Source organism: Toxotes jaculatrix, chromosome 8 (genome assembly GCF_017976425.1).
Source record: "Toxotes jaculatrix isolate fToxJac2 chromosome 8, fToxJac2.pri, whole genome shotgun sequence".
Taxonomy (NCBI): Eukaryota; Metazoa; Chordata; class Actinopteri; family Toxotidae; genus Toxotes; species Toxotes jaculatrix.
Window position 1 is genome coordinate 18,958,177 of NC_054401.1, and position 13,680 is coordinate 18,971,856.

Below are 13,680 nucleotides of genomic sequence, written 5' to 3' on the forward strand. Positions count from 1 at the left end.
ATAACTGCAATGGAAAGTGTTAGAAAATTTCTAATCATTAAGTGGTGCAATATTGCAATGGAAGATTTGACTCTGTAAACAGGGGCAGTGTGCAGGCTTTTGCTATTTAGGACATATTGTACTCAGACTGCAACACTTCCTCAAAGGATAAACTTCTTCTGTCAGACATTGTATCAGTTTGCGTTTGTTTGACATAGCAATCTCAGCTCACTGTATAGCTAACCCCAGAAGTTTATATACAATAGACTTGTAAGGGAAACGGAGTGTGTGGGGTTTTCTTTTTTAGAATGGGGACCTTTTTGCACACATCTTGCAGGCATCTACTCCTCTGAGAGCACAGTCTGGGTGCACCAGTCAAATTGTGTGTCTCTTTTCTCTCTCAGTCGTCCAACTTGTCACAAGATAGTCAGAGAAAGTTACACTACCACAAAATAGGTTATAGAGAACAATGGATTCCAAGAAAGGACAAAGGAGCGTAACCCAACCAGACAACAAAACAAAGATGCAAAACAACCAAGAAGCATGGGAAGAACCACAAGTTAATAAACAAGCATTCATTGTTGAATAAGAATTAACATCAGGTTGGTTTAACGGGCACCACAGTGGAACATTTTTCCATGTTACAGTGTAAAAATTGTTGATGATCTGTTTTTAGTGTGGTTTTGTCTATGCTATTCATAGGAGCCGCAGGCTAATAAAGACAAACTTTGTGTGTGAACTAAAAATCACCAAGTTTCTCCTCAAAGTACCATGAAAAATACCGTGTAGTCACCCACATAACAATATAATAATACCACATTACAATGATAGTGTCTTAAATGACAGCAGCGCATGAGGTCATAATTCAAGTGAGAGGACAATTCTTTTGTTTTTAAAATATGAAACAGTTTTGCCTAGTTTTTGCTTTATTGCCTCATGGATCATTAAGAGAAATAAAATAAGACATATACATAAAAATAAATGTATACATTTTTCACCTGTATTTTAACAGGGTAGTTTTGCTGAGGGCAGAATGACGCCTTTAATGACTGCCCACAAAATTCCTCCCAGCTACAACAACTGAAAAGGGAACTTTCTCAGCCAATGCTGCCCAAAACGATCATACTTTTAAAATTGCGGCTTTCATAGCACTGTTCAAATGGTTTGTATTATTCTACATGATAAATACATAATGTCAAACTGAATCAATCAATCAAAGTAAATTACAGGCTGCATCATCATCATTATTGCATCCATGAAGTGAAAGTGTGATGTTGATCATTAGCAAAATGTTTAGACAGACATCATTCTGCTGACGTGGCATAAACAATCACATGGAGCTAATAACAGATACATAATTTTACAGTATATTTGAGCCTCATTAAGTCCTGCAATGAAGAGACAGGAATGTGAGAAGTGGTTAATGAGACCATCTAATTGATGTTAAACGGGAAAGTGTTCAAATATGTTGTAGACATAGCTTCCAGATAATATGCCAGGATCTCTTACATACCCCCTCTTTGTTTAACTTTGTGGGGAAAAACTCATGGGGCTTTCCCTGCCTTTCATAACTCCAGGAAAGCTGATGGATTTTCAGATTTGTGAAAAATCTCCTAATTTTCTTTTTCCCCCTCTTATCTGCCTTGTCACTGACTGTTCTTTGTGTACATGTGTATCCATTGGATCAAATAAATTGACTTTGCTAAATATTGACATGCCATTTGATTGTGTGTTTCATAAGCCCATAAATGGATCTTTGCTGTAACAATATCAGCTCTGCAAACATATGTTCATTTTTACACAAAGAGTTGACTGATAGATGTATCTTTACATGCCATCTCTCTGACTAAGCTTGTTCTCTCAAAAAAGTAATATCTAACCATGGCTTTGTGTCCATGTCCATGACCACTTAAAGAAAACATCAATGTAATAAAAGTAATTGTGAATGACGTTTATGGGTTTGGTCATATGTTTGGTTTGACAGGTAAATTAAATATCTCTTAAAGATTGTTATCAATAAAGAGTGAGATACAGCGAAAAACAATAGAGCTTAATCTAATATGTTATTTCACCTTGAATGAGAAACATTTTTCTAGCATCTAATTTGGTATATCTGGCTCCAATCAGGGATAATTCAAGCAAACACAAATGGTTTCGTTTCCTAACGTTTAAGATAAACAGCTCTTTGGCCTGGAAGGTCGGTCAGAATTTTCAAAAAAATCCTTGGCTTGGTGTTTTTCACTAGGCCTGAGTCCTACATTGTTATTGTGCGTTGCCAGTGACTTCTTTTTGAGTTTGCTTAATAAATTATGAACACTTGCATTCCAAATCAAGATCATTTAGGACTCAGACAAAACAGAGCTGATCAGCAAAATACATCCCAGGGCTGGTGTCTTATTTTCTACCACATGGTACACTTCATTTTGGATTAATATTAAGTGATGCGTGCCATGGCTGTACATGTACTGCACAGTTGCGGTTTACACATATTTGTCCTTCACAGTACACCATTTTTTTCTTTCCTTTTCTATATGTGCATGCAACAGAAAAATAAACTTCGTAGAAGTGGAAAGAATATCAGATTTTAACAACAGCACAATCTTTGTTTTTTGAAAGTTTTACTGAGAAATTCACATGCAATCAGTGCAACGGAAATCATTTATCTTCAGGTAATGAAAACCTGTCTTATTTTTTATACAGAATAACCACACTCTGAATGGTCTAGAACTGTTTGGTTTTGTAGATACATCTCTGAATACCCTGTCATTTGTTTGATTTTTGACTGTTTCCATAGTTTTGTTTGTATTTTGGTCTCAAACAGCTATGGGCTGTTGTAAAAAAAAAAAAAAAGAAAAAACAATACATTATTGTGTTGTTCACAAATTCATCCAGTGCCACACAGTCCACGACAAATGCAAACTAACCAATAACTGAGAATGTTGCAATGTAAGAACATTCATAACTATGGAAACTAAACTTCAAATGACGTGCATGTCAGCTCTACATCTGAATCACATATAAACTGCAGATGTTTTCATAACTTTCAGGTCTGGACCAACAAAGGTTGAGGGACTAATTCAGTTAGCTGCCCACAAGCCAAGAGTTTTGGTCAGAATGAGAAGCAAGAGGTTTTCATAACCTTGTGTCCCCATCTTCCTTTGGTTGGAGCTAAACAAGTTTACGACTCTGGGCTGTGTTGTGCAGTGTAGTTTGGTGATGCCAGGCTGGGCTGTTAGTGTTATTTCTTCTATAAAAAACAAACTGCAAACACAGAGCCAAATGGTCTTTCCTTTAAAAATATTAACTTTGAGATTGAAGTAGAAGTTAATAACTAGTGCCAGAACAAATTACTGAAATTATTTCTCAGATTTACGATGTTTATACTTAGAAATGAGAGAAAGGGCTTAAACCTTGCATTCTTATGGTTTTGGTCAAGGGAGTTTTTACCCATCCAAATACACCCTACCCTTGACCTCTGGCACTCACTGAGTTTGAATTGCTGCAGTGTATAAAACAGCACCTCAGAATCTTTTGCAAAAGAAAATGTAAATCAGAGCTTAACAGGTGGACCTGCACCGCAACAGCAGTTTTGTGGACCTTTTACCAGATTGCAGTGCTAAAAATGGAGCAGGGCCAGATGATAAAGCTAATGATTTGCCATAAGCTTTATGGCCAAGCTTTTGGATGGAAGCTTTTTTGATAAGATTGCAGATACAAACAACTGAAATGAGTCACATCAGCCTTAATGTTAAAGCCAGGAGATATCAGAAGGGGCTCAGTGGAGTCATTACTCTTTCATGTTGAACAGAGACATTTTATTATGTAATGTGTTTCTGAGTTGCTTGCGATTAGGATGTCTCCTAGAGGCCTCGCTGTAGAGGTATGCCCAGCCAGTCTGAGTGGGAAGAGATCCCTGGACAAATCAGAGCATGGTGAAAGGACTGTATATTACAGTTGGCCTGGGGGGGTCAATGGAGTCCCCAGAGAAGCTTGAGGACATACTGTAGTTAAGTGGACTGTTTTATTTCAGCCTTTGCATCCTGAATTGAATTTTCAATTTTCAATGCAGTGAAAGTTATTTTAATGTAGAATAATGTAGAAGATGAACATTATGAATGAGAGGGATAAACACGGAGACGAGCTTAAATCCAGTCAGATGGACTCTTCCATCTCTCAGCTAGCTGATAAGAGAGTTGGTGGGTGAGGTGCTTACTATCATCAGCCGCTCTGAAACAAACTCCGCATTCAGCCAGAGACGTTGGGATGAGGATGTGGATACCGGGGATTTGATACATATATATTAGCGGGTAACATGTGGGCTAAAATGCTTTTAGCTACTGTTACAGTTGGTGATTAACATCATGCACACTGCTTAGTGTAGCTTTATGAATACAGTTAGCTTCAGCTAGGAAGCTAAATTGTAAAATGCAGCTTATGAAACAAAACACATGAAACTACTGTGTTTTTATAAACTCTGAGCTGAAGAATTAACTTAGGACAAGTTCGACATTTGAGTATTCAACTGTTTATCCAGACAGAAAAGTAGTCTGCCGCTTGTTAATATTTTACATCCATTACATCCTGCAGTTTAAGTAATCAGACAGCTTAACCAAAAGTAAGCAGCTCATGTGTTGCCTGCCAACTAAATGCACATTAACTGACAGATATTTGTTTACACCAGCTGTTAGACCAGTGAAGACAGAAGTTTAGCTTCCCCTGCCAAACAAGGATGAGCAAGCAGGTTATCTCCATTTCCATCAGGTTAGCCATCCATGAAGTCAGATAAATCTCCTGTGCACCCCACGCTGGAGGAGGTCTGAGACATGTCTGTTTTACAAACTAATGGAGAATTATGTACATTGTTTACACTGAGAAAAAGACCTGAAATGAGAAATCTCTCTCTCTCTCTCTTTTTTTTTTTTTAATCAAAGCTCTGGATGTGAAACTGACTCAGACTTACTGTTATAAATGAATGTTTTGCAGCCAAGTTTTACTGAGACTCACAGAAGAGAATAAGCCCACAGAAAAATAAAAGAGGGAAGAATAATCAGCACTGACTTAGAGGAAAATGTATCGGAAATTATGTGCAACATCCAATTTTACATCATTGTTTTATACACTTAACTCAATACAAGTATGGTGTTGCTGCTGATAATCCTTGAGACAGGGTTGCTATCTTGTTGTTTACCTTTGGATTAAGCATTGAGTCTTTAAGGGCTGGGTCAACACTGTCCCGCATCTTCATCAATCATTCTTTGCCTCCATCCGTCCATCCATCCATAGGCTCTGGAAAAACACACTCTCCTCAGGTTCTGGGGTTGCAGTCATAAAACAACAACATGATGCTGCAGGAGCAGACACATTCCTGACATTCCTCCAAATTTGTGTGCGTGTGAAAGTTTGTGTCAGGACAGGGGAGAGGATGAAAACAAGCAAAGAGGTTAGAAAGAACAGCTGTCAAAGGACAGAGGAATGAAAAAGAGAGGAACCGGTATTTTAGAAATGTAGAAAAGAGAGAGGACCAGAGAAGCTGCTTCAAGGAGGTGAGAGAACGGGCGGGTGAGGGGATGTGAGGAAAGCAGAGAAGGGGTGAAAGAGGAATAGGGAGGAGGAGGAGGTGGAGAAATGTGAGGAGAGGAGAGTTAGGAGGGAGTTAAATCCTTCCAAACAAACAAAACTTTTCACACCTGTGGCATGAGATGAGATTTTGAGACTGATCAAAGTGTTGAGTGTATGAAACTTTGATATCTTTGTGTGTGTGTGTGTGGACTACACAAGGATTACACTGTATATACACTGTACATCAGATGGCACTTTCACTTACTCATCATGAGAGGGGGGGAATGGGAGTAAAAGCTGCATGCTCCACCCTCTCTGCCTTTTCTCCCTCCAAGATGAAAGTTCACTGATGGATCTACAAACCAGATGACAGTCAGTTAAAAAGCAGTAGACCCTTTAGCTCGTAACATTATGCTGTGCATTATGATGCTGTGGATCATAGAGAGAACAGAATTATAAACCATTTCAAGAGAGCGTTGCCTTTTAAGTGCTAGAGTTGTTTTAATGGATATGGAACACATACTGCCATTATTAAGCCAAAAGCTGGTCATTAACGATTTAGTTTAATGTAGGTTCAAATCCAATATCAGATGGATGTTTGTTCTATTTCATAGTTATAATTAAACCTTTAAACAAACCTAACCTTTTTCTGTGAACATGCTTGAAGAATTCTTAAAAAGAATTCATAAAATCCCTCAATTACATGTCTGAGAAACGCTTTTACTTTTACCACAGAATAGGCATATCTCAGACATTGAAGTCTTTCTTCAGAGTCTTTTCAAAGAACATTTTTGTATGAGGTAGTGTTGCTTTTACTTTGCCAGTGACGGTAATTGAAGGAGAAATTTAGCCAAAGTTTTTAAAATAAGCAGTGCATCCTGGGTGAGGTATTTCTTGGATATTATGTGTGGTCATTATGATTGAGATGCCTGTCTATGAGCTGTACTGCCATATTAAATCCAACACATATCAAGATACTGATCAATAGGCAGATATGGAGCATGGGGACAGACAGATGAAAAGCAGCCAAACAATTTTGCGTGCATGTTTGAGTCGAGTTGTGAAGGAGAACTATAAATTTCTGGCAGCAGTGAAGAGGTGTTCTAAAACAAGATGTTAAACCCATTGGGAAAATCATTTTTTATCCTTTTGTGCACCTGTCAGTCTTGCATAAAAGATCTGACAAGTGGCTACAGAAAGTCTGGTTTCTAAATGTGTTGATATTACAGTAATAGATGGTCAAAACTTTGAGGGATCACTTTTAAAAAGCCAAGAAAGTATGAAGTTTCACTATATGTTAGGGTTTTTGCAATTAAGTTCTTAAAATTAGTTTGGCCTCACATTAAAGCACAAGGTCACAAAACTGCCAATACAACAGAGCAGACAAAAGATGTGACTAGAGGTAGCTGATCTTTGAATCTTGTGCACAGTTCTCAGGTGAAATGGCAGCCATGTAGGAAGTGTACAGAACATAAGGTCTTTATAACTAATCCTGTGTAGGGAGCAGTCACTGGATATGACATAGTGCAGAGAAAGGGGAACATAGTTTCCTCCTTGAATTTCTTGAGTGTCCCAATGTGATGTGTAAACCTCAAAGTGTTCCAGCCGTGCAGAACAAGGCAGAGATGTCTTAATGTTTCCACTCTCAGGGAAATCCTATCCATCTGTGTTTAAAGCGTGTGTGTGCACATGTGCACAGTGATACATATCAGCCATTTCCCCCCCCCCCTTTTGCGACCATTTCTCTGTGAAACAGTGTTCATCCCAATTGCTCCTCTTCCTCTCTCCTCATTTGTCTCTTTAATCACTCTCCCGGTTTATTTCAGGGGATCCAGGAGAATAAAACCAATGCAATTATTTTTTACTGAAGCCACAATTTTTTTTCTCTCTCTTCAATCCCCAAACAAAACATGAAGTAAAAACAGATGTAGTGGTTTGTTTTAGACATGCAAAGCAGCTCAAACCAACCCAAGGAAGTGGGTGTGATATCCCATGAGTCTTTGGGGCCATGCGCATTCTTTTGGCCAAGCCCAGATACCAACACTCACCTTCAATTAAGCTCTGTGACTAAGTGCAGTTCCACTGTAAACACACAGTTTCTTTTTTCCCCCAGATAAGACAAACATAAGGCAGGCTATTATGTGGTCCTTTCTGCCACTGAGGATTGTGTGTATCACTGTCATTTTAGTTTACGGAGTAAAGAAGAGAATAGAAGATTACAAAATGTAATAGAAAAGACAAAGCAGGAAAGAGAAAATGTGTAAAGAACAAAAATAAGAGGAGTATCGATGCCATGTCAAAACAATCGGCAGGAGCTATCAGGGCCTTTAGTGCACAATCAGTCCAGCCAGCCTCAGTTATTGTTGGTGAACCCCCCGTTTCCAGCCAGTCAGTGTATCTCACAAAACAGAATCTAAATCAAGAAAACCAAATTTGGGAAAAACTAATTTAAATCATGGTAAAAAGCTTAATCATGAAATTCGGTAGCTATCACCATCTTGTCAATTCCAAGCCATTATATTCAGTTTTAAATAATTCCTTACACATTACAGTTCTGTGGGTATTTATTCAACATATTTCCTTCTTCTACATCACTGGATTGATAAGCAAAATCAAGTTATTCAGATTCTGTGGTACTAATCTCTTTGTATACTGATGGTGGAGAAAAAAATTAGGTGGATGATTGATATCAGCTCTTAGGTCAATTGAGCCCACTGGTAATCAGTATTGTAAATTTTTCTATCTCACCATTTTTGTTTGATGGTAAATGGTACGATAGGATGCTGTGCCAATGTACAAAAACCTTTCATGCTTGCTTAATTTATTTTTTACCTTTTGTAAGTTACTGAGTTTAAATTTTTAATGCTTAAACAGATCAAATAAATGCTTATTTGTATCAACCAAAAAAAGAAAAAAAAAGTTAGAGGAAAACATCTACATATCTGTGAAATTTCTACAAGTGGTGAATTTTCATATTGCAAAGCCTCAGACCTAGAAAGTATTTCACTTTTAAATTATAATACTGACAAACTTTAAGAATCAATATCTTGCATGACGAGGAATGATGGTGTTAAACAAAAACACCTACAAAAACCACATTCTAACCTTGCTGTGAAACTGAAATAGCACCAATCAGCAAACTGTTACAGTAACACAACATAGGCAGAGGACTTTGGTGGCGATGACAGCAATGCTTGGTGTTGTTGTCACACACTGACAGAGATGTCTGAGTCATCAACCGAAGAAAAATAATTATTTACAAAGGCGTGTACCGCAGCAGGTCAGCTTTTACTTACTAAGCACTTGAAGAGCCACTAAGGGGAAAACCTGTCCTGGAAGCAGTTCACCACTTATACAGAAAAAACTAAAATTAGCTTTACAAACTTGGAAACACAGCTGATGTTTTGCTCATTTTGCAACTGACGGCCATCATGAAAATAGCTTTTTTTTTTTTTTTTTTAAACTTTTAAGCAGATTTACAACAAATCATGTGTCATTTGCATGACTGCAGGCCTGTCATGGGTTAGAGCCAAATGTTTTCCACCAGGTGAGGTTTGCATATTGATTTCACCACTCTATTATCAAATGGACTTGAAAAAAATACATGAATAAAAAGGCAACTATTTTTTTTCATTATTTGTTTAGTGTTGTTGTACCCATACCTCTCTAAACTATGAGCTGAGCCAATGTGAGGACACAGCTTGAGCAACCATCCATACAACAGGAGACACACAAGTGTCACACACGTGAATGATATGTTGTGGGTTTGTGATTAAACTAAATTTCTGCACATCACTTGCTGCAGTATCCTCATATACCTTCCTTGCAACATTTAATAGTAATGCTTCAGGAAAGAAAACAGTTAAATCTAGATGTAGAGGTACAGCAAAGCCTTGCTGAGAAAATCGTTGAGTTGGTATTAACAACTTAACACGGCAACTGACTTTATTACAACAGTACAGTACATCATCATATCAAAGTACAGCATCAGAAACAGAGGTGAGGTTGTTATTTGTGAAATTAAAGCAAGGAGAGGAATCAGGGATAGAAACAAGTTTGAGGATCTTACTGTGAGTTAAGAACATATAAACTGCTACCTTCTCTTTTTCTCTCTCTCTGAGATAAAGACTCCACAATGCCATGAAGAGTTTAGGCCACTTACAAGTTGGGAATGTTGGGAAGGAAACTATTTGTTTTACTGACATGGAAGACAATAAACCAGATGGAAAACGAGGAAACTCAATTGGACTTTGGACAAAAAAAAAAAGGCGTATTATCTTTGTGCACTGATAAGTGATAAGTGGAGCTCAAGATAAAAGAGGATAGAAAAGTTAAAAGAGGCTTCACCAACTACATACAGGATTAAATGATATAAACCAGTTACCAGTAACCTCAAATAATACAAATATATTTCATGTTGTAAATCTTATAATTCATCCAAACCACTGAGGTTTTTTTTTCTTTTCAAACACATCATATCTCTGTGATCTATTTGTATCTGTCCAAGCTCTTTCACTGGACATCTTGTTTAAAGCTCATACTAAGTGACTTCAAAAACACGCATTCAGGCAGCAAGATTTGTCTCATAAACTCTTTTCTATCACAACCAAAAGCTAAAAAGACAGAAGTCGAACAGGAAGCACGTGCTTGCAACTGAAATGTTTTTGTTATCTGTCCAGTTTCTTCAGCTGTTCCCATGGCCGAACAGATCTGTTATACTTAAATATAACAATTTGTCAATGCATCATACAATAAAATATGAAAAGGCAAAATCCAAATGATGACTGATTTGGGTTTTTCAGAAGCAGCCCTTTTTTTCTGCCAAGTGTGGGTCTCCTGGCTGATCAATACTGCTGCGAGCTGGACTGAGTGAGGAAGATGTCATCTGGATTCAATGAGCTGCTCAGAGAAAGTCTGCTTGTTGAACTTGTTGAAGGGACTCCCTGACAGAGTTACACAAACTCAATTCTCTCTTTCTCCTGCCCTTTGTTCTACTGTCTCTCTCTACTGTCTCTCTCTTCATGTGCTCTTCTGCTCTCGGGTTCTTTCAGTTCCCTTGTCCTCATGTTCTTGCTCCCTCTCTTTCCTCTGTTTTCTGTTTCAGTCGATCTTTCACTTAGCAGGGAAAATATGGTTCTAATCAGACACTTTGCTGAGCCAGTCTTTCTTGGCCAGACACTCTTGAAAACACCTCAAATTTATTCTGACCTGCTTTTCAAACTTTGTCTTTACATATCGGGGCTGCGCTGTGATTTTTTAATTGCAGATCGTTTTGCTGTATCTCCCGCCAAAGTGCTTGTCATGTCCGTGAATAGAGCATTTGTTCTTCAGTTACCCCAAATATTGCAAGCAGTGTTTGTATTTTTCACTGCAGCCAAGGAATACAGCAACCTGCTCTTGTCAGTTCTCATGTTGGAGGAATATTATGAGCATGTATGCAATTATTTCAGGTATCTTGGCTAAAACCTGACAAGATCTGACAAGAGCAAGCCTGAGTAGCTTATTCTACCATGCAGTAGAAACACATCAGTGACCCTCACTGTGGCTCTGAGTCTCAAACTTTTTCATGATGATGAAAACAGACACTCTATTTTACTTTCTCAACCTGTTGCTGAAAATATTCCCTATAAATACATATAAATATTCACTATCACTCCACAGCTGACTGATTCTCCTGTTTGAGTGACAATTGCTAAAAGCTGCAGTACCCAGCAGTACCCAGTAGTTTTAGGAAATTACTGAGATTATTTTTTTAAAAAACAAAACAATTTACACCATTCCTATAAACATACCTATACTGTCACTACGTTGGTATACTGTACTGACAGGGACTGTTTACTGTTTCATGGGTAAAAGTTTAACATTTTGGTTTATATTGCTCTACTGATCTTTGAAGAAAATGCAAAGTAAAGCAAATAATAGTACAGTAATATTTTTAATCTTGATGGTGAGATTAACCACTAATCAATGACATATGTAGGAATGATGAATAAACATAGCTAAAAACATTATTTCAAGGCAGTTGAACTTTGAATGTTTTGTCATTAGTTTTTCAAAACTAGTAATGGTTTATTATTACTTATGTGTATTATTATTAATTAAATCAATAATTTTTTTCCGGGTCTCAAATGGGAGGATTAGGAAACAACGCACAAAATGCAAAACATTCAATATCATAGCCATAAAAAATGACAGAAAAGCAAAGAGAGAACCAAAGCCACGCATGCGATCCATTAAGAAAAAAAGTTTTACACTTGACATTTCCCCTGCTGATGTTGTGATCACGACCTGTTGCTGGGGACAACTTGGTTTAATATTTTTTATGGCCTGTTAGATGAGTATCATGGAGTTGCAGAGATCAGTTTGAGTTCTGTGAAGAAGGACAATGTGTGTTTCTATAACAGAGCGGGTTAGCGGTCGGGTTGGGACAAAGGGGATCAACTGCATCGTGTAAGGCTCTCCAAACAATAAACTCACTGTTTTATTCGCGTCCCCCAAAATTCTTATGAGAAGGGCAGTCTCTCTCCCATCCTGTGCATGTCTAAACACACACTGTGCTCTGTCAGCACCTCTTTCACTACTGCGTAAACGCTGGTTTAATTGGAAGAAAATTTCACCATGGGCAGCAGTTTTCCCAAAGTCTTGAAAAAAAAAGAGAGAGAAAGTTTTGCTGACCAAACAAGCCAAAACACAGAAAAACATCCAAATCTCTGAGGAATAAACCATCCAAAACGCCTCGGTACCCTCTCACTGTCAATGTGGTCAAAAGTCAATTTATCGACTGGTCTTCACTTAAACCCTGTAAATGCCCTGTTTGTTCCTGAGGCCTGGCATTCAACCCTGCAAATTTGTTTTTCCTTCTTTCCCTTTCCTTCCCTCTATTTCAGTACAAAAACTTCCATACAAGAAAAGTTATTTATTCTGCTGTTGGTCAGGCAGTGTGTGATCACAGTGTGTGAACTCAGGCCTTCAGACTCACATTAGCAGACTTTTTGTTATGGTCTGCTCTAGGCTGTGGGTGAAGGTGGCTGCAAGGAAGACAGTTGCTTTGTGTCTGTTATGTGTGTGTTGGTGAAATGATGAAAGAGCAAACTAATCTCCACCTTGGTTTGGTCTGATGAGGACTTCATGTATACATAGTCCTTTGTGAAGTCTCCCTCCTATCCATCTTTCTGCATCCTCCACGGCTGTCTCTGGCAGCCATATTACTGATTTTACCTGTTTTTCTGTCTGTGCCTTCTTGCTCATTCTATCTGTCTGTCTGTCTGTCTGTGCAGGCCTCAGCACCCTTGTTCAGACCTAATCTGTCTGTCTGTCAGTGCCTGGTAATTGGAGCTGTTTAGGGGGTCATCCAGCCCAGGTGGGCGGGCTGGGGGATTGTGTCTGTGTGTGTATTTTTGTCTAGGTGTGTGTTCGTGTGTGCACTCAGGGAAAGGAATGCATGTCGGACCAGGAACCCCTGCTTCCCACGGCTCTGCCACCCATGAGCCGTGCATGATAGGCATACTGAAGGGCAGACGTCATACTGAGGAATCTTACAGGTGCACTCAAAAACTTAATTCCATTGTTCAAGTGTACGCCGGTTTCCTCTGGTAGTCACTCCTTCTTCATGTTAATTTTATCTGCAACCAATTTTAATTTGGATAATTCCTTTTTCCCCTTCTTATCGTGATAAGTGTTACAGAAATATTACCAAAATGCATTTTGTGCAAGTTGCAAAGTGACTTTGATGATGTTTTATGGAGATGAAGGAAATCTCGAATTTTCCAGTTCTGTTGTAGTTCAATACATCTATTTGTCACTCTAGATTAAAACTTTCAAACTGGATCAAGGGATGTTACACTCGATCTGGCATGTCAGGTTTATCTTGACGGAAATTGGAGGGTATTTACAGTATATCGACATTGTTTCAAAGTTTTTGAGCCTCATTTGCTTGTTTTTGTCTAGAAAACCTGTGCTGTGTTGAAACCACAGATGAAAAGGCCTGATAAGGTTGTGCACGCATGTAATTTCTGGAAAGTCTTTCCCAGGGATTGCATGCCTCAGTTGAATCTAATTACATTGATAGGGTACATACATATTCCAGAGGAGTGTGCACCAAGGAAGTTCCGCGCTCCTCGGAAACCAAAGATGGAAGAAGCT